Consider the following 19912-nt stretch of genomic DNA (forward strand, 5'->3'; position numbering starts at 1 on the left):
ATTAAGTAAGAGAAAGAATAATGCTTAAGACTTTGTACCCAGCTGGAACTTTCATTCCACTAACCATCTAAAGGCAAGTTGGATTGCTTGAATAAGCAATTTATGGAATTCAAAGACTGGTTTAAAAATTCAAAAATTTGAAATGAATGAAATGCATGAGTGTAAATGTCAAGTCAATCTATATGCAACTAAGTATGCGTAACTAAGTATATGAGGCTATATGCAAGTGTATGTATGTGAATATGTACAAGTATGAAGTGATGAATGAGTATGTCACTATATGCAAATGAAAAGGAAAAATAATTTTTGCAAAAAATTTACCCTCTCCCCCATACTCAGAATGAACATTGTCCTCAATGTTAAAAATGTGCAAGGAATGGGATAATTTGGCTATATGTGCATAGAGAAATTATTACCCTGTTGCATAAGCGATAGCACAACTTGTGTTGAAAGTGACACAAGCTGAGATAAGAAGTGTTACCTCATTGAAGTGCAGCCAATTTAATTAGATAAAATTTGGACAGCTGCTGCACTCATTGCAAAAGAAACAGTGCAATGGAATCCATTAAATCAATTAAACTCAAAAAGTTGAAATAGGAAGTTAAGCTCAAAAATGTAATCATCGAGTGTAAATCCGAAGTAGCACATAAAAGCAAGTGAGCAATGTACTAGAGATATAAAAGAAAAATGTATTTTATGAGGAACTAAAAAAAAACAACACAAGCAAAATATTAACTAAACAAGTTAAAAACACTAATGAATTAAGCAACTAATTTTTTTTTTTTTTTTTTTATGGGTAGTGGGCTTTTTTTTTTTTTTTATGCTCATTTGCTTGCAATGCATTGTATCCCATCTGCACAAGGAAATTAGAACAATGTTAAACTCTGAATAAGGAGTATATAAAAAAAAAAAATCTTAAATCAAATGAAAGAAAGATTGGGAGTTATGCACAAAAATGCTAAGTTTAGGTCTTTAGCTTGACCATACTTACTCAAAATTTCATGGAGAATGAGAAAGATAGCAAGTTGCTATCTTCTCAATTGGCTCACCAACTGAATAGTGCCTCAACCTTTGCCCATTTACCTTGAAATTACCAGATTTTTCACCAAAAATTTCCACAGCACCATGAGGTAAAACTTTCACAATTTTGAATGGACCTGACCACCTTGATTTTAATTTTCTGAAAAAATTTTAACCTTGAATTGAATAAGAGAACCAAATCTCCTTCTTTAAAGTCCTTTTCTTGATATGCTTATCATGCCATTTTTGTTCTTTCTTTATAGATCCTAGCATTTTCATAAGCATCATGTCTCAATTATTCTATTTCATCTAGTTGCATAAGTCTTACGTGTCCAAAGACTTGTAAATCAAAATTGATTGCTCTAATGGCCCAATAAGCTTTGTGTTCTAATTCTACGGGCAAATGGCATGATTTCCCAAAAATTAACCTATAAGGTGTAGTTCCTATGGGGGTTTTAAATGCTGTTCTATATGCCCAAAGAGTGTCATCTAATTTAAGGGACCAATCTTTTCTGGACTTATTGTGCTTTTCCAAGATTTGCTTGATTTCTCTATTTGTGATTTCTACTTGGCCATTTGTTTGAGGGTGATATGGTGTGGCAATCCTATGCTTTACCCCATATTTTCTCATCAATTTTTCAAATTGGTGGTTGCAAAAATGGCTACCACCATCACTAATTATGGCACGTGGGGCACCAAACACAGTCAAAACAAATTTTTGGAAATTTCACCACAACTTTTGCATCATTGGTAGGTGTAGCAATAGCTTCTACCCATTTAGATACATAGTCTACCCCTACCAAGATATATTTATTTCCATAAGAAGATGGAAATGGCCCCATGAAATCAATTCCCCACACATCAAATAATTCAACTTCTAATATGGATTGTTGAGGCATCTCATCTCTTTTGGAAATGTTGCCTACCCTTTGACACCTATCACACTGCTACAAAGTTTCTCACATGTTTAAACATATTAGGCCAATAGAAACCTGATGTCAAGACTTTTTCAACAGCTTTTGAGACACTAAAATGACCACCATATTCAGAGAGGAATGACAATGGTAAATAACATCATGAATTTCTTCCTCCGTATACATCTCCTAATTATTCCATCATTACATCTCCTAAACAAAAGAGGTTCTTCCCAAGAATAAAATTTAACATCATGCAAGAATCTCTTCTTTGTCGCTAAGATAAATCAGTGGTAAGACACCACAAGACAAGAAATTCACAATATCACCAAACCATGGAAGTGCGAATTCAACATATACAAGCTCATTCATGAAAAATTCATCAATTGGCACAATTTCATCATCTTTATTTTCAGTTTTCATCCTAGAAAGGTGATCAGCCACCACATTCTCAACACCCTTTTTATCTCTTATTTCCAAATCAAATTCTTGAAGTAATAAAATCCATCTAATCAACCTAGATTTAGCTTCTTTCTTGCTCATTAAATACCTTATTGCTGCGTGATCAGTGAAAACAATTACCTTTGAGTTGACCAAATAAGAACGAAATTTATTGAGTGCAAATACTACCGCAAGGAACTCCTTTTCAGTTGTGGCGTAATTGACTTGAGCTTCATCAAGGGTTCGGCTTGCATAGTAAATGGCATAAGGTTTTCTATCTTTTCGCTGGCCAAGGACAGCTCCAACAGCAAACTCGCTTGCATCACACATGATTTCGAATGGCAAAGTCCAATCCGGGGGTTGCATGATAGGAGCTGTTGTTAAGGCCGTCTTCAACCTGCAAAAAGCAACCATACAATCTTGATTAAAATCAAATTTAACATCATGATTCAAAAGATTTGTTAAGGGTTTAGCAAGTTTAGAAAAATCCTGAATAAATCGCCGGTAAAACCCGGCATGTCCAAGAAAACTCCGCACTCCTTTGACAGTGGTTGGAGGGGGCATTTTTTCAATAATTTCTATTTTAGCTCTATCCACTTCAATTCCCCTATTTGAGATTAAATGCCCTAAAACGATCCCCTCTTGGACCATAAAGTGGCATTTCTCCCAATTCAACACCAAATCATTATCGACACATCTACGCAAGATTTTAGACAAATTAGTCAAGCATGAATCAAAATTAGTGCCATATACTGAAAAGTCATCCATGAAGACCTCCATAATTTCTTCAATAAAATCAGAAAAAATGGCCATCATGCACCTTTGAAATGTGCCAGGCGCATTACACAATCCGAATGGCATCCTTCGATAGGCAAAGGTGCCATAGGGACAGGTAAAGGTAGTTTTCTCTTGATCATCAGGATGTATTGGAATTTGAAAGAAACCAGAATATCCATCTAAGTAACAAAAGAATGAATGCTTGGCTAATCTCTCTAACATTTGATCCATAAAAGGAAGGGGAAAATGGTCTTTTCTTGTGGCATTGTTCAACTTCTTATAGTCTATGCACATTCTCCAACCTGTAACAGTTCTAGTGGGTATTAATTCATTATTTTCATTTTTAACAACTGTCACCCCACCTTTCTTTGGTACAACATGCACAGGACTAACCCACTCACTGTCAGAAATGGGGTAAATAATTCCAGCAGCTAGTAATTTTAGGATTTCCTTTTTCACAACATCCTTCATTGTAGGATTCAATCTTCTTTGGTGTTCAATGGAAGGTTTACTATTTGGCTCAAGGAAAATCCTATGCATACAAACTGTTGGACTAATTCCCTTTATATCATCAATTGCATAACCCAAAACTCTCCTATATTTTCTCAAAACTCTCAACAATTTGTCAATCTCAATATCAGTCAAACATGCATTAATTATAACAGGATATGTTTCATTGGGTCCAAGAAAAGCATACCTGAGGTTGGAAGGAAGAGGTTTAAGATCTACCTTTGGGGCATCCTCTACCTTTAATGATGGTGGTTTGATCTCCAAATTTTGCACTCCTTCAAGTTGAAAAGCGTGGCTTGAGGATGTGGTGGAGAGCTTTCCAAGTATTGCGCAAAAATAGCCATGTTGTGATTATCATCATCAATGCTCCCACCATGGACTAAGCAATTTTCAAGTGGGTCTTGTGGATAGCTTTTTCTGAAATGCTCTTGAACAATCTCTTCAATAATGTCTACCCGCAAACAAGACTCAACTTCTTCATGTTTCCTTTTCATGGCAGGATTGATGTTGAATATCATTTGATCATCTCCCACTCTAAGTGTCAATTGCTCACCCTTTACATCAATTAATGCACCAGCTGTTGCCAAGAAGGGTCTTCCCAATAAGATAGGAACTTTTGTGTCTTCTTCCATATCTAAAATGACAAAATCTACCGGAATGTAAAATTTCCCAACCTTGATAGGCACATTTTCAAGAATGCCTTCTGGATACTTAATTGAACGGTCAGCCAATGAAAGATACATGTTTGTGGGCTTCAACTCTCCCATATTCAACTTCTCATATATTGAAAGAGGCATTAGGCTGACGCTAGCTCCAAGGTCACATAAGGCATTTGCCACACAATTATCACCAATATGACAAGGAATGGAAAACACACCCGGATCTTTGAGTTTGGGAGGTAACTTCTTCTGGATTATAGCACTGCATTGCTCTCCCAAGTTGATGGTGTCATAATCTTCTAGTCTTCTCTTGTTGGAAAGAATCTCCTTCTAAAACTTGGCATAACTTGGCATTTGGGATAGTGCCTCAGTGAATGGCACATTGATATACAATTTCTTTAGCACTTCAAGGAACTTGCCAAATTGCTTGTCTAGTTTGTGCTTGATGAATCTTTGAGGGTAGGGAAGGGTGGGTTTGTAAGGTTCAGGTGGGATGTATGGTTTCTCTCCTTCATCTTGCTCACTTTTGCTTTCTTTTTCTTTTTCATTTTTCTTGCTCTCAACTGAATTTTCTTCTTTTGTGCTCTCTTTTTCTTCTCTCTTGTTTTCACTCTCTTGACCAACTTTTTTACCACTTCTCAAGGTCACCAACTTACATTGTTCATGAGGGTTTTGTGGTTGGCTAGGTAGTTTCCCATAGGAATTGCTTCCTGATGAGCTTGCTTGTTGCGCCAATTGAGTCTCCAACATGCGGTTGTGGACTTGTAATTGATCCATGGTTTGTCTCATGTGTTGCATTTCTTCCTCCAATTTGTTATTCATCTTGCTTTGTTCAGCAAAAAATTTCTCCATCATGCTCTCCAAAGATGGCTTCGGTTCATGGGATGGAAGGGATTGTTGTGCTCTTGCTTGATATCCAGGTGGTGGCTGCCTTGTGGGCTGAAATTGAGGCTGAAATTGAGGCCTATTTTGCTGCATAAACTGCTGGTTATGAGCATAATTTGAGCTTTGGCCTTGTTGAGCAAAAGTTGCTTGTGGTCTCCATGTTGAGTTGTTCATATTAGAATAAGAATTTCCCATAGGTTTTTGTTGATAACCTCCTGCATAAGCAGCTTGCTCTTGCAAATAATCATCACCATAAGAAGAATAATCAACTCCACAACTTTGAGTTCCATTTGTGAAGGCAACTTGTTGCATAGTTGTAGGAGTTGAGGTTGTTGCCTTTGTGCAAAAATCACTAAGAAGCTGAGTCAACTGATCAAATTTTGCATTCATGTAGTTAACTGAGTCAAGTTCATAGATCCCAGCTTTCTTTGGCTCAAGTGCTCTAGGATTTCCCCACAAATGGGTATTATGAGCAATCTTCTCTAATAGATCATAGCATTCTTCACTTGTCATTCTCATGAAATCTCCTCCTGCTTGTGAATCAATTGTGTTTCTTATGGCTGGAGTAACTCTGGTGTAGAAATTCTGAACAATCATCCATTTGGGTATTTCATGATGAGGACATTGCCTTTCAAGCTCCTTAAATCTCATCCAGGATTCATACAAAGTTTCATCATCTCTTGGTTTAAAAGCTACCATCAAATTCCTCAAATGAGTAGTTTTCCCAGGTGGGAAAAATTGAGATAGAAAAGCTTGAGATAGCTGCTCCCAAGTAGCTATAATAGCTTGTGGAAGTGAATCATACCACTCCAATGCTGAATCCCGAAGAGAGAATGGAAATAAGGTGAGCCGAATAACTTCATCAGAAACTCCAGGTTGTCTTTGTGTACCACATATCATCAAAAATTTCTTCAAATGAGAATGAGGATTTTCAAGTGGGCTACCTCCAAATTGTGAATTCTGAACCATTTGAATAAGACCAGTTTTTAATTCAAATTGATTAGCTCCAATAATAGGTCTGTTATCTCTCACATCAGTACATCTAGGAAAAGCATAATCTAACATGGATCTTCTTTGAGGATCATTTTGATTAGCATTTTGCCCGTTTTGCTCATTTCCTCCATTGTTTCCACCAATAGCTCTATTTTGATTCTCCATATTTTCGATTGTCTCCTCTTGCTCAAATCTTTGTTGTTCTTCTTTTTCTGCTTCCTTACTTCTCTTGTATTCCTTTTTGTTAGCTCGACAGAATTTTTCAATTTCAGGATTGAACAACAATTCAGTGTCACTTGTGCTTTTCGATCGTCTCATAAACAAGAAAAGTACCTGAAAAACACAAGGAACAATAGTGAAAATAAAAGAAAATAAAAATTCTAATTAGCTTAAAACAATTAAAATCCAACTTAAAAACAAACAATTCCCAGACAGCGCTAAAACTTGATCTGTGTGTCCGCAAGTGCACGGTCACGATAGTATAGTTTTAAAAATTGATATCGATCCACGAGAATTGTGCTTAAATTGGAAATAAAAGTATAAGCAAATTAGAATGACAAAAATTAAAAGATATTAAAAATAAAATCTAAAAATTAAAATTAAGACAAAAATTAAAGATGTAAAATGAAATTTGGAATTAAAATTGGTATTTAAGGAATTAAAACTAGATCAATCAATTAACTAAAATTAATTAAACTAGATTACCCAAAAATTAATTTGAAATATCTATTTATGAAATTGAGAGGAATTAAATCTAAATTCAATAAAAATAAAAATAAAGTGATTATAGAAATTGGATTTAAATTGGATTTAAATTTAAATTGCTATTTATGAGGTTTGGAGGATTTATATCTAATTTCAATGAAAAATAAATTGATTCTAGAGATTGGATTTTCAATATTGTTTGCATGTGATTTTTCCCTAATTTAGCCAAACACATGACAATTGCAATTTTGAGGGAAATCAATTCTTAAATTTTTGAAACCTTTTTCAAGCATCTCAAAATTGGTTTTCATTAAATCAAACCCTGTTTTCACGGTATTTCAAATCTAACAAAAACCCAATTAATGCTCTAATTGATTTTTGGAAAGTTCCCCTTAATTTTCTTAGCTTATTTCTAACACCAAGAAAATAAAGTTTATTGCAAGATTATCCATCCCCAATATTCACTTTTCAGTCCATCTATTAAGGATTAAAACTTAACTTAATGAGGGCCCATTCATCAAGCAAGGAAATAAGCACACAAGCAATAAATCAAAATATAACAATCTTCATTTAAATGGCTAAATCAGTTCAAAACCACAAAACAAATCAATATTTACAAACCCATCTCTAGAATCTCAATAAACTACTCACAAATCATTGTTTAAAGACAAACCCAAATGAAGAAATGAAGAAATAATGGAAATGTAAGCTTAAAGGGGTAGAAAAACCCAGCAAATCTGCAGCAGGATCTCTGCAGAAAAGTGCAGAAACTTGATCCTTGCTGCTGCTGGAAGAAGAAATGCAGAAAGTGCTCCCTTCTCTCTTTCTAATCTTGCCAAAAAAATGCCTCCCTTCTCTCTTTATATATAAAGAAAGTGATAAAATGGGTCTTTATATAGGCTAAGGGACTGTTCTAGAATGGGTAAAAGGGGGAAGGATCCAGAAAAGGTGAGGTAAAAAGCTGGAGTAACGGAAATGCCACGTCAACAATTTTCCAGTAAAAACGACATAAGCCGAGTCGGTTGTGTCGCGGGTTGTGTCGCTCTCGGCGTGAATATCTGACGATCGACACAACCTGCGACATGAGCTAATTCGGTTGTGCTGCAGGTTGTGTCGCTCTCGGCCATTTTTTTCTCAACTTCAAAATTTTTGCAATTCGATTTTAATCTCCTCCAAATGGCTACTCTGATCAAAATACATCAAATTTCTCCAGATTTAACCTACAAAACAAATAAATTCCAAAAATTAAACTAAGAAACGTGAAAATTGTAAAATTGACTAAATATATACTAATATCTATAATAATAGCTATGAATAAGGGTAAATTATGTGCAAAAATAACACCTAAATGATGATCTAAAATGCATGCATCAGTTGCACAAAATAAACACCCAATGTGCTTTCCATATAAAAAAGTTGAGTCTATGAATATAACCGGTCGACAGTGCTTGAATCCTTCTATTGTTTGTTTATATGCCCAAAACATTCTGTCGAAAACTCGATAAGGAGGATTTAATCTATTATTAACAAAAAAAGGATCATCTTCAATCAAGAATAAACAATCAGGGTTGTGTTTGCACAATGCAAGCATTAATTGTCGCAATCTTCCATAAGATTCCTCCCAACCATCAAAGATCTTAATAATTGCATCGTGCCTAGCCTTCCAGGTCTTTCGATAACTTGGCATATATCCGACCTTATCTTTTATTTCGGCTTGCAACAGTCTTATCTTCACACTAGGCTATTTGCGTACAATAGCGAGAATGAAATCAGAAATAAATTTGCTATCCAATTGCTTATGATCTTGTGACAGTGATGGATTAACACATGTATGCGGACCGTTATATCGCGTAATTTTCCATATATCACTTCCTGTAGCCCGTGAGGCACGCAATCTCCACTTGCAATTGCTCTTTATGTCTTTGCACCTGATGGCATATGTTCTACTCTTTGTCTCCTCATTACAAAACTCATGGTGCCTATGTAAATGATATTGTTTGGCAGCGTTTTGGACATCCTCTCTAGATGAGAATATCATTCCTAATTCAAACTCTTTCGATGGATCCCACATTGAACTACATTTTGGTGTTAACCATGGATCAACCGTTAGCAATGAAAAATCTATTTCACAGTAAGGCGGAGGAGGGACAAGCGACGTTATTGGGTTTGCAATATGAGTATTGTAGTAAAAGGGCAAATCTACTACTAACTCATTATGATTACCAACATCCTCATTGATGTTTGAGTCATCACTGTCAATCCATTGTTCATCATAATCCTCTTCGTTCTCATCATTCTCATCATCATTGGGACAATAATCACTGTCAGCAAATTGTGAATGGTACACAAATTGATTTGAAACAATATCTTGACATTCACTAACACTCCCTACAATATTATCATCAGCCATATTGTTATCAATTTTATACATTTCATCTTCTAACACCGTCTCATCACTTGCATCCGTATACCCAAGTGCTTCAGTGTAACCAGTATTTGATGGGCCCGCTTTATCAATAATATTTGTAGATGCATCCAGTCGAAAAATGTCAATATATAATTCAATCAATGACATACCCACAATTTCATCAATGAAATTAAACATAATATTCACATTGTCATCGTTTGCCAAAGTCATACAGTCCCATTTCACTGAACCATCTCCTACAATGGGTTGTCTGAAAAAGATATTCGATATAAATTCATGTTCGGCTTGAAGTCCTATTTCACAGACTATTTTCATTCCTAAAGTACCAAAATCCATGCATCTACCAATAGTAATGAGCATAGATGAACCCCCACAGTAGTTGTAGCCTTCATCGTCCATAATAATATCTTCATCCCAGTATAAAGTACCAAACGATGGAACTGACATTTTTTTGAATAATTAAAAAACTAAATTATTTAAATTAATATTATACATATTAAATGATAGAATTATTATATAAAGTATTCACTATAGCATGCGAAGGGAAAATGCTATTCATAATAGTGTACAAATTTTTTTATTTAAAATCTATTAAATAAAAAAAATTAAAAATAATATGTATTTTTTATTTTTTATTTTTATTAAAAATTTAATTACGTTAAAAATATTTATTTTATAATGAAAATATTATTATGTAAAATATTATTTATTACATCAATGTTTATTAAAATAATTTATACTTTTTTATTTCAAAATTATAAAATATACAAAGGAATAAAATAAAATAAAGCTAGGATGTTACTCATGATCGGAGTGAATACAAGTATTCAATTCGATTATTTTAACTAAAAAATAAATTGAACCGGAATAAAATTCAGTTCGGTTTAACTAAAAAATAAATCGCACTGGGTTGGTTTATGTGAGTACTCGATCCGACCGAACTCTAATAGGACAAGTTTGAGTATTGTATCATCGGGTTTGAGACAGGTTCAGATTTAAAAAATTATACCCGTTTTTTATATAAAATAGAATTTTAATATTTTATGAAATTATTAAATTTTTAATGCAAAATATTAATTAAAATATATAAAATTAAACAGGTTCAAGTTTTTTTTTCAGGTAATACCAATCAGGTTTAGGATGAGTTCGGGTAATTAAGAATAAATTTGAATAAAAGAATACCCTCTCATATATTCATCTATTCTAATTAAACACATTGTAGTACATTTACCTACCAACTCCATAATATTACATATATTTTTTCTTTTTTCTTTTTATTTTTTCAACTATAATTATTTTATTTTTATACCATTTAAGTATTATATTTTTAATAAACTTTAAGTAAACTATTAGCATGGGTAAATGTAAATTTATTTTTTCAACATACAATTTCCTTAATATAATATATTATTTTCAGGCCATTACTTAAATGTAAATTTTTTTTTTTTTACTATTATCTTCATAATACAAATTTATATTATATTTTTTCATACTTATTTTACTATAATATATCATAAACTAAAGTTTATATAATTTTTTTTCAAAATATTTTTTCTTACTTATTTTACTATAATATATTATAAACTAAATTCCTATAATTTTTTTTAATTTCTTTCTTCTATCACTTACACTAATATTGTCCCATAATATAATTTATTTAAAAAAATTCATATTTTATCATTTTAATTATTTATTAATAAATTCTCACTTTCATTTTCAACTATCTATAACTATTTAACTATTATACTATTATTATATTGATTATATATATAAATTAATATTTTTAAAATTATTTACATTATATATATATATATATATATATATATATATATATATATATATATATATATATATATATATATATATATTCATTTAATTATTTTCTAATTTTTCCGGGTTCCAAGTGCAGCCTACTTAATGAATAAACCAAAAAACTATATTACAATATAAATTCATGTCACAATATAAACATTATCTTAAACACTAAAAATATCATAATAACCTAACTTCTAAGACACACATGCATATTTAACAAATATTCATCATTTTTCAACAAACATAAACACATTAAGCACTCAAAAAATTTTAACATAAATAATTTTCATTTTCTCAAATACGTAAAATGTACAAAAAATTCATATATTAAACATTTATTATATTCAAAATACATACCTTTTTTTAAGAGTAACTAAGTTTTACACTTTGCACTAAAATCCTTTATGCTGCTGGTCCACAAGCGTCGTCCTCCTTCTTTGCTGGTCCATTGGAAGCTACTCTGTCCACCACCAATAGAGCCGAGCGATAAGAGATGAGAGGGATTAAGATTCGGGAGCTGTAAACGGGAGGGAAATGAGAGTTGTGAATAGATTAAAAGCCAAAATCTGGACGCCATTTTTATTAGCATCTCCATTCTGCACGCTATTAAAAATAGCGTCTCCAGTCCCTTTATCGGACAAAGATTCACTGACAGAGATTCTTGCCTCGCCCAATGTGGCTGACTCTGGACGCTATTTTGAATAGCGTCCCACAATGCCTCATGACTAGACGTGACCGACATAACGTGCTGTAGGTTGCATGGGAGCTGGATGTGCGAGGCACTCTGGACGCTAATCATAATAGCATCCCACACTGGCTGACATCGTCCCAACTTGCACGCGAATGATTGATGTCCATGGACGCCATTTATATTGATGTCCCATCTTGCACACCATTTTTATTGGTGCCCCACTTTCTTGGACGTTATTTTGAATGGCTTCCTAGCGCAAGAACGCTATTTTGAATGGCTTCCTAGCGCGGACGCTATTTTGAATGGCGTTTTTGTTTATCCCTTGTTCAACTCTTTCCAGTTCAAGTGCTTGGGACATAAGTTCTGAGAAGTTGTTGTGTCGAAATCCCACAACTTGCATCCTTATGTTGGGCTTCAAACCCGTCTCAAATCTCTTGCATCTTGCCTTACTGGTAGTAAGGAGACTCTCAGCATAATGACTCAGGCGGGAGAACTCCCTCTCATACTCCGCCACTGATCGATTTCCTTGTTTCAAACTCAAAAATTCTTGCAATTTCTGATCAACATATGCGTCTGGGATGTATTTCTATCTGAACTCTCTGATGAAGTCATCCCAAGTTAGCACTGGTGGTTCTGCCAAGCTGTGGGGGATGGTCTTCCACCAGTCATATGCATCCCCTTGCAGTAGCGACACAGAATATTCAAACTTTAACTCCTCTGAGCAGTGCAGCTTCTTAAACACTCTATCCATTCTTTCAAGCCATTGCTCTGCCTCTAAAGGGTCCACTGTACCCTTAAATTCTGCAGCCCCATACTTCAGTAATTTATCATATTGTCTGGCTAGAGGCAATGGTTGTGCCACAGGTGGTTGTGGTGGAGTTTGAACAGGCATACCCCCAGCCATTTGTTGAAACATCGCAGCCATCTGCTGTGCAAATTGTGCAGGGAACTGCGGCATTTGTGGGGCTGGTGCTACTGACCCACTGACATTCGGTAAAGCTGGGGCTTTCCCTTGTGCCTCAGCTTCAACAGACTGCTCAACTGAGCGATCCCCTTCTTCCATTTCAGGCTGAAGCTAGGGTATCTCCTGAACAAGTAACACAAGGAGATTTCCCTCCGTTAGTTCACATTCATGATGTAATGCACTGTATGTAACAATTATGGACATTGAGCAGTTGTACTTAACAAAGAAAAGACACAAATTCACAATTTAAAACATAATTCAAAAATTTGCTCTGATACCACTAAAACATGTCACACCTTACCCCTCTGTAAGGCATAACATGATCCCGTAGAATACCTAATGAACTACCGAACTTCACCTACCGATAACTCATTAAGTACCCTACAAGGGATTTTAAAACAATTTTCTTATTTTTGATAAGTGGTGAGCATTTTCTAATAGGCATTTAAAACATTTAGTTAAAATTAAAACTAGTTAATATTTTTGGTCCATTTTAGTTTTCCGCAAATTCTATAGAAATTTTGACAGAGTTTCCTCTGTATTTTGAGAAAACCGTTCTTCAAATACCTGTAAAAAGCACTTCTAAAAGTTTTTCTCAACCACTACTTCGGTTTCACAATCAAACTCAATCAATTTCTCAAAATTCACAAGTTCAATAGTTCTAAAAATACTGTCAATCAATATCATACATATTTCATTAAAAACAAAATAATTTATACACAACCTTACAAATTTATATCAAAAGAAACACAAACTAAACTTTGTTACAAACTTCATACAAATTTGTGTACAAGCTGCTCAAGACCCATTTTTTACATGTCCATACATTTATGTGCAATATATACATCAAAAGAAGTATTTATAGTTAGGGTATAAATTATACCCGAAGGCTTCAAGCTGATGACTTCACACACTTCAGCAGCTCAGTCTGCTGCTCCTCTAGTCTCTCAGATCTGCGACAATAAAGCTATCGAGTACTAGGACTCGATGGTGCACAATATACTAAAATAATCTTTATGCAAAGCTTAAAGCACATTCATTCAAAAATTTGGCTAAACATGAAAATTAAATACAATCATGCATTGTGAGATTTTACATGTAAACCAAGTTCATTTCAAAGTATCAAAACACATTTCATAAAACCCACAGTTAGATCACGCCATTCGAAACAAATAGAATCTCAATAGCCAGAGGCTAAAGAGAAATCACATGAATCTCAATAGCCAGAGGCTAAAGAGAAATCATATCACAGGCTAGCTAGCTCAAATATATGGATATCCATTCACATCCTCTTCTACTGGCACACCTCAACACTTCTCCAGAGAAGGAATCAAAATTCGAAACTAATTACCCCCACTAGTCGTGCTAGTGAGGTGTTCAAATATATGGTCATGACACTGTGGTTTAAAACTTATCTTAACAATTTGCTAAACATTGTCATTTCAAATATACACAATAACTTTCACAATTTAAATCAAACATCATAAAAATGCTATAATCCAATATTTCACATTATTCAAAACATTATGCAAAAGATGATTATAAAAGTATATGTTGTGCACAAACCTCAAACGAGTCGCCTGTTGGCCTTGACTCAACTCCTCGGGTTCTGTCCCGGTATTCTTTTCCACTGAAACACGAAATTTTTCAATGTTTCAGTACTAAAACTTAAAATAAATCCAAAATAAAATTAATTTCACATTTACCTAGCTCTAACGTGTTAAATTCGACGTTCTCGAAATTTTGTGTTTCGGGTTACTATTCACTGCACTATTCAAGTCAAATTATTGACTTTCTAAGGCTTAATAGGTATGGGAACTCCAACTTCACCCACATACCACATTTTGGCCACCAAACTTGTTGGTTTTGGTCATTTGTTTAAAGCTTAGGTCATTTTGGCAAAATTGCCAATTTTCGATTTTGGTTCTCCGAAGTTTCACTATTCCATTGGTCGATCTACTGTTGGAATTTGACAAAACTTCCTTCATAGAAAATGTTCCTTATTGTCTTAAGTGTATTCTCATTTTTGGATCACCCCAATCGGAGTTTTGTAGCTCAAGTTATGGCCAAAATAAGTTTACTGTTCACGTGTACTGTTCATACTGAGATTTTGGTGCTGGCAGATTTTTGGTCCAACTTTGGTTAATAATTTGATCAAGTTAAGTTCATAATTTGGTCTCACTTTCTTCATATGAAATGTTGTACTATGTCTTAGGTTTCCATCGGTTCAAGAATCGCCTAAATCCGAGTTTTCTAGAGGGAGTTATAGCTATCCAAACATTGCTGCTCAATGAAAATTCTGCAGAGTTGCAGGTTTGGTAACCTAACTTTGCTCAATAATTTGAATGGGTTAATGGCGTAATTTGGGGTGATGTTCTTCATGAAAGTTTTAGATCTATATGCCCTCTAACCCTTGGCCAAATTTCAGGTCAATTTGACCTGTCTAACTCGAGTTATGACCAAATGAACAGTTACTGTTCATTTGGTCAGTTTAGTGCAGTGGCAGCCTGCAATCAATCCACTTTGGTCAATTGTTTCACCAAGTTTTGGTCAGTTTTTGGCCATGGTTCCTTAATGAAAATTGTGCTCTTTTATGTCTATTTTCATCTCCAATTGGTGGCATATCAATTGGACTTGTAAAATTTGAGTTTTGGTCCTTCAAAGTGAGTTTGGTCATGCTGCCAGCAGCATGACCATTGACCTACGAATTTGATTTTTATTCCAACAATTCCCACACAACTTATTTGGTCATAATTGACCATTATTTCATTTCACAATAGGTTAAACATGCCATTTATGTATTTCTCCAATTTTTGGTTCATAAACCCTAGCATTGAAACCCTAATCTCACTAATTCATTATATTTAACTACTTTCAAAGCCTTAAACCATAATAATTCAACTACTTAAGGTTCATATATTCATTTAAGTCAATCAAACCATGAAACAATACCTTCATACCATGCTGGCTGAAATCTTTATGATCCCTTATCTTAACATTTTGTTTTAACTTTTATCAAATTCCAACTTAATACAAATAGTTAATCATTAATATAAAGAAAAATTTAAGAGATAAACACTAACCTTGCTTGGTGGGTTTCTAGGTTTTACTTTCTTCAAGTCTTTCTTTTTCTTTTTACTCTCTAATGCTTCTTCAACATGTAAAGAGAATTTTTAATGTTGGGACTTTGTGAATTTATGGAAGTAAGTAAAGAAATTCAAGCTTTCTAATTCTTAAAAATGGTGGAACAAGTGAGTGAGAATGAAAGGGAGAGATGGGTGGCACTTGATGGAAGAAGAAGAAAATCCCAATTTTTTTTTTCCTTTTGTTTTCCTTTACACGTTTTTGGCTTATGGAAGACCCCTAAATCCAAATTAATTAATTCAATTTATTAATTTAGTTATGACATCATGCACGATGTCATAACTTTTGACTTTTCCAACCTCTTTCCTTTTCTCTTTTTTTTTTTTTCTATTAGTTCTTTAATTTAATTCTCGATTCCGAAATTTTCTTTTCTCCGATTTTATTTGACAGTTAGGTCAGGAGTCAGCTCTCGGGGTCAATTGACCAAATTGCCCCTCGCCGGTTCATCCCGGTTTGCAAATAATCCAATATTTCTTCCGGCTCCCTGACCTAATTATTTGACTGGCTTAACAGTTCTTTTTCATGATTTCTCTTTTCCACTGTGTTCATGAGGGACCTAAGGACCGCAGCGTCACTTTTTACGATTCGAAATTTGAGTTTAAAACGACTTGTGATGCGTTCAGGAGGTCACTCATCGCTGTGACTCTCGGCTCGTTTAACCTCTTATGTTCTGTTTTTCTTATTTATAGTTAACTAATTAAACATTACTAATTATTTGTGTTTATGGCTTCTCAAATTGTCTTAAGTGTGGCCCTAATCCCATTAATTGTCCGGACCGACACCGGTCACCGGAACAGTGAAATATACCAGGCTATACAACGGGGGTGTTACACAACTCATCACATCTCACCCCCTTCTCATAATTTTCATGAAGTCCACCCTATTCTGGTATTTCCAATTCTATAGTATACCTGTACAGTAAAAGCCCTTTTATTTCACCTTTTGCAATTCCTTCAAACACTTTCTCTAGTTGCTTTTCTCGAAGTATATCCCTGCGTTTACAAGAACCTCCAATAACATTGATCAAACGGGTAACAGTATTGAAAAAAGAACATATACTTGAATGCTTTTTAGCAACAGCAACAAGTGTGAGTTGGAGTTAATGAGCAAAATAATGGATATAATAAGTACTAGAATTGTTCTTCAAAATCAAACTTTTAAGGCCATTAAATTCACCTCGCATATTACTAGCTCTATCATAGCCTTGACCTCTCAAACTTAATATACTCAAGCCATAAGTAGAGAGCAAAGACTCAATACCTTTTTTAAGAGATGCTGCACTTGTATTATGGATATGCACAAGACTAATAAATCTTTCAATGACACATCCAGATCCATTGACATATCTTATGACAACTCTCATTTGCTCTTTAACTGATACATCTTGACATTCATCAACTAAAATAAAGAATAAATCATCTCTCAAATCTGTAATGATAGCCTTTGTTGTCTCAGTTGCAGCTATATTAATGATATCTTTTTGAATATCAGGAGATATGGGTTTGAGATTGTCAGAAGCATTCTTCAACACAACATTATTAATTTCTTCATTACATGAAGCCAGAACTTTTAATAATTCAAGAAAATTTCCTTGATTTAATGAATTTTCAGACTCATCATTCCCTTGAAAAGCCAATCCTTACATCAAGAGATAACGAAGACATATAATGGATGCATTTAACCTGCAACAATACTCAATTTTTTACTGTTCTGATTGTTTTGAAAAAGAAACTTCAATATGTTGAGCTTGATTCATCAAATCTTCACAAGCTCACCGACATTTATTATGATCGTTATTATGGTCTCCTACATGTTCTCTCAATCTTTTTTTCTTTCGCCAATTAGTAAAATCTTCAGATACAAAAGCATCATGACCTCTTTCACTAAACCCAGTTGCAAAAAGATAACAATATAAACAATATGCAACATCTTTTTTAATACTATATTCCAACCAACTACTTAATTCATCAAACCAAGATGCAATAAATCTCCGTTATTGAGTTTCATCTACCTTTTGAGGAAATTTATGATGGAGTGGTTGACATGGACCTTTAAGTAAGTAAGCTCTACGTACCTGATTCCTAGCATCAGGTGGATAGCTCATTATGTTAGGTCACAGTCCTGGATCAAAAGGAATGTTTTCTATATTGACCTCAACTTCCTCAACAATCACCTGGTTAGGTGGTGCTGGTTGATTAGGTTGATTGATTGATGATGATGATTCTGCAGTGTTTGATTTTCTTTTAAAAAATCGCTCCATATCTCTAAAAATTAAAAATCAGTCAATATTTATATAAAATTGAGATAACAATATCAATGCAACTATGAAATAAATTTTATCAAATAAAATATATAAAAAATTTATATAGAAAAGATATAATAATATCAATGAATGCAATGAGTAATTTTTATTATTAAAAAAAATCAAATCAAACAAGTATCAGCAGCAAATCAAACAGATAATCTATGCAGAAAATCAAATAATTTTATATTTATCTTGGTGAAGAAAAAGAAAATATGTGCAAATGGACCGCAAATTCTAAAACATTCCAAATTGATTCCATTCATATCAAAATTTAGCTTCATACAATTTATTTATTGTGCAATATTTGGATACAATAATTTCAAATAAGAGATTTGGATTTAATTTTAATCTCAAATTGTTTGGATGACAGTTAATTTATTATAAAATTAGTTAGATTCATGAATAGCTCACTTGAAATAGACTTCAAATTTCAAATGATATATTCTTCAAAAAAATCATATGATATTTTAAATTCATATTAAAATAAAGTTTTTCTACATCATCAACCTAACAAAGATTTTCAAATCAAATCAATCAAAAAAAAGAAAAATCTATGTACTATTAAAATCAAACCATATCTCATAATGCAAAAAGTCAAGAGTTTAAGCTTGGAAAAATAGAAATTGCCCAACTAGAATTGTCAAACAATAATTAACTGATAGAAAGAAAAATTAACAATAATTATAATAAAAAAATCAAATCAATTTTCAGATTTGCTATATATTATTCTATGGCAGAAAATCAAATTAAATAAATTTTACACAAGAAAAAAGACAAAAATTAAATAAACAAAAATAAAAATTATAAAGTAAAAATAGGTTTAGAAGTTAGAACTTACATATAGAGCTAGGCAAAGACAAATGATCCAATTGTGGAGTAAAATTGAAGAAAGGAGTGGAATGGAGATGAGGAGAGAAATTGCAAAAAGATAATTCTTTTGTTTGCAGCAGATGGAGCAGAATGGAGAAAAGATGAGCGGTGATGTTATTTGCAAAAGATTTTTAGAGTTAAATGAAAAATTATCAATTTATCTTCAAAATTTTTAAAAATTTCAGGAGGGCCATTGCCACCTTGATCTCCTGCTCCCTCCGTCCCTGGTCTTAGGACTTTTGCCTTCCTTTTTGTTTCCCTCAAATCTTTTCACTTGGCTTTGTTCTCCCACCTCATGACCTGTAAAAATTATTACATTTTGCAACCCTATTTATATATAATTTTCTATGCTGCATGCCTACGCTTTCTAAACTTTGGTTTTATTTTTAATTTTTTAATTTGGTCTTATTACTCGAACTTAGTGATAATGGATCCATTTGATCCGTCCAAAACACGACAACGTCCATTAAGCCCAATAGTGTTAGGTAGGACGTAAGATCACCCAACCCATTGATCCACATATCTTCTGTGTTCTTTTCTTCGGCCATTTTCTAATTTACGTATCCAATCCAACCATTCCCCTGGCCCCTGGCCCCTGCTGCTTTTCTCATTTTTTTAGAGGAATGTCTAATGAATTAGATAGCCTCCTTTATATATATATATATATATATATATATATATATATATATATATATATATATATAGAGTGAGGGTATTTCCTAAAGTCTGTGTTATTTTTTTTTTATGATATTGTCCTGTAATTAATATGTGATAGAGTTTACTGACATTCT

At 33.5% G+C, this 19912-nt stretch overlaps 1 non-coding gene and 1 pseudogene across 1 annotated transcript; one reads left to right on the forward strand and one right to left on the reverse strand.

The window, feature by feature from the left end:
• The window catches only part of LOC110654109 (uncharacterized), a 35938-nt pseudogene extending 17732 nt beyond the window's left edge, over positions 1-18206 (reverse strand).
• On the forward strand, positions 5814-5920 carry LOC131179679 (small nucleolar RNA R71). The gene has a single exon (XR_009148566.1). It is a non-coding gene; the product is annotated as a small nucleolar RNA R71 (small nucleolar RNA).
• Positions 18207-19912: the final 1706 nt, after the last annotated feature.

Source organism: Hevea brasiliensis, chromosome 4 (genome assembly GCF_030052815.1).
Source record: "Hevea brasiliensis isolate MT/VB/25A 57/8 chromosome 4, ASM3005281v1, whole genome shotgun sequence".
Classification (NCBI taxonomy): domain Eukaryota; kingdom Viridiplantae; phylum Streptophyta; class Magnoliopsida; order Malpighiales; family Euphorbiaceae; genus Hevea; species Hevea brasiliensis.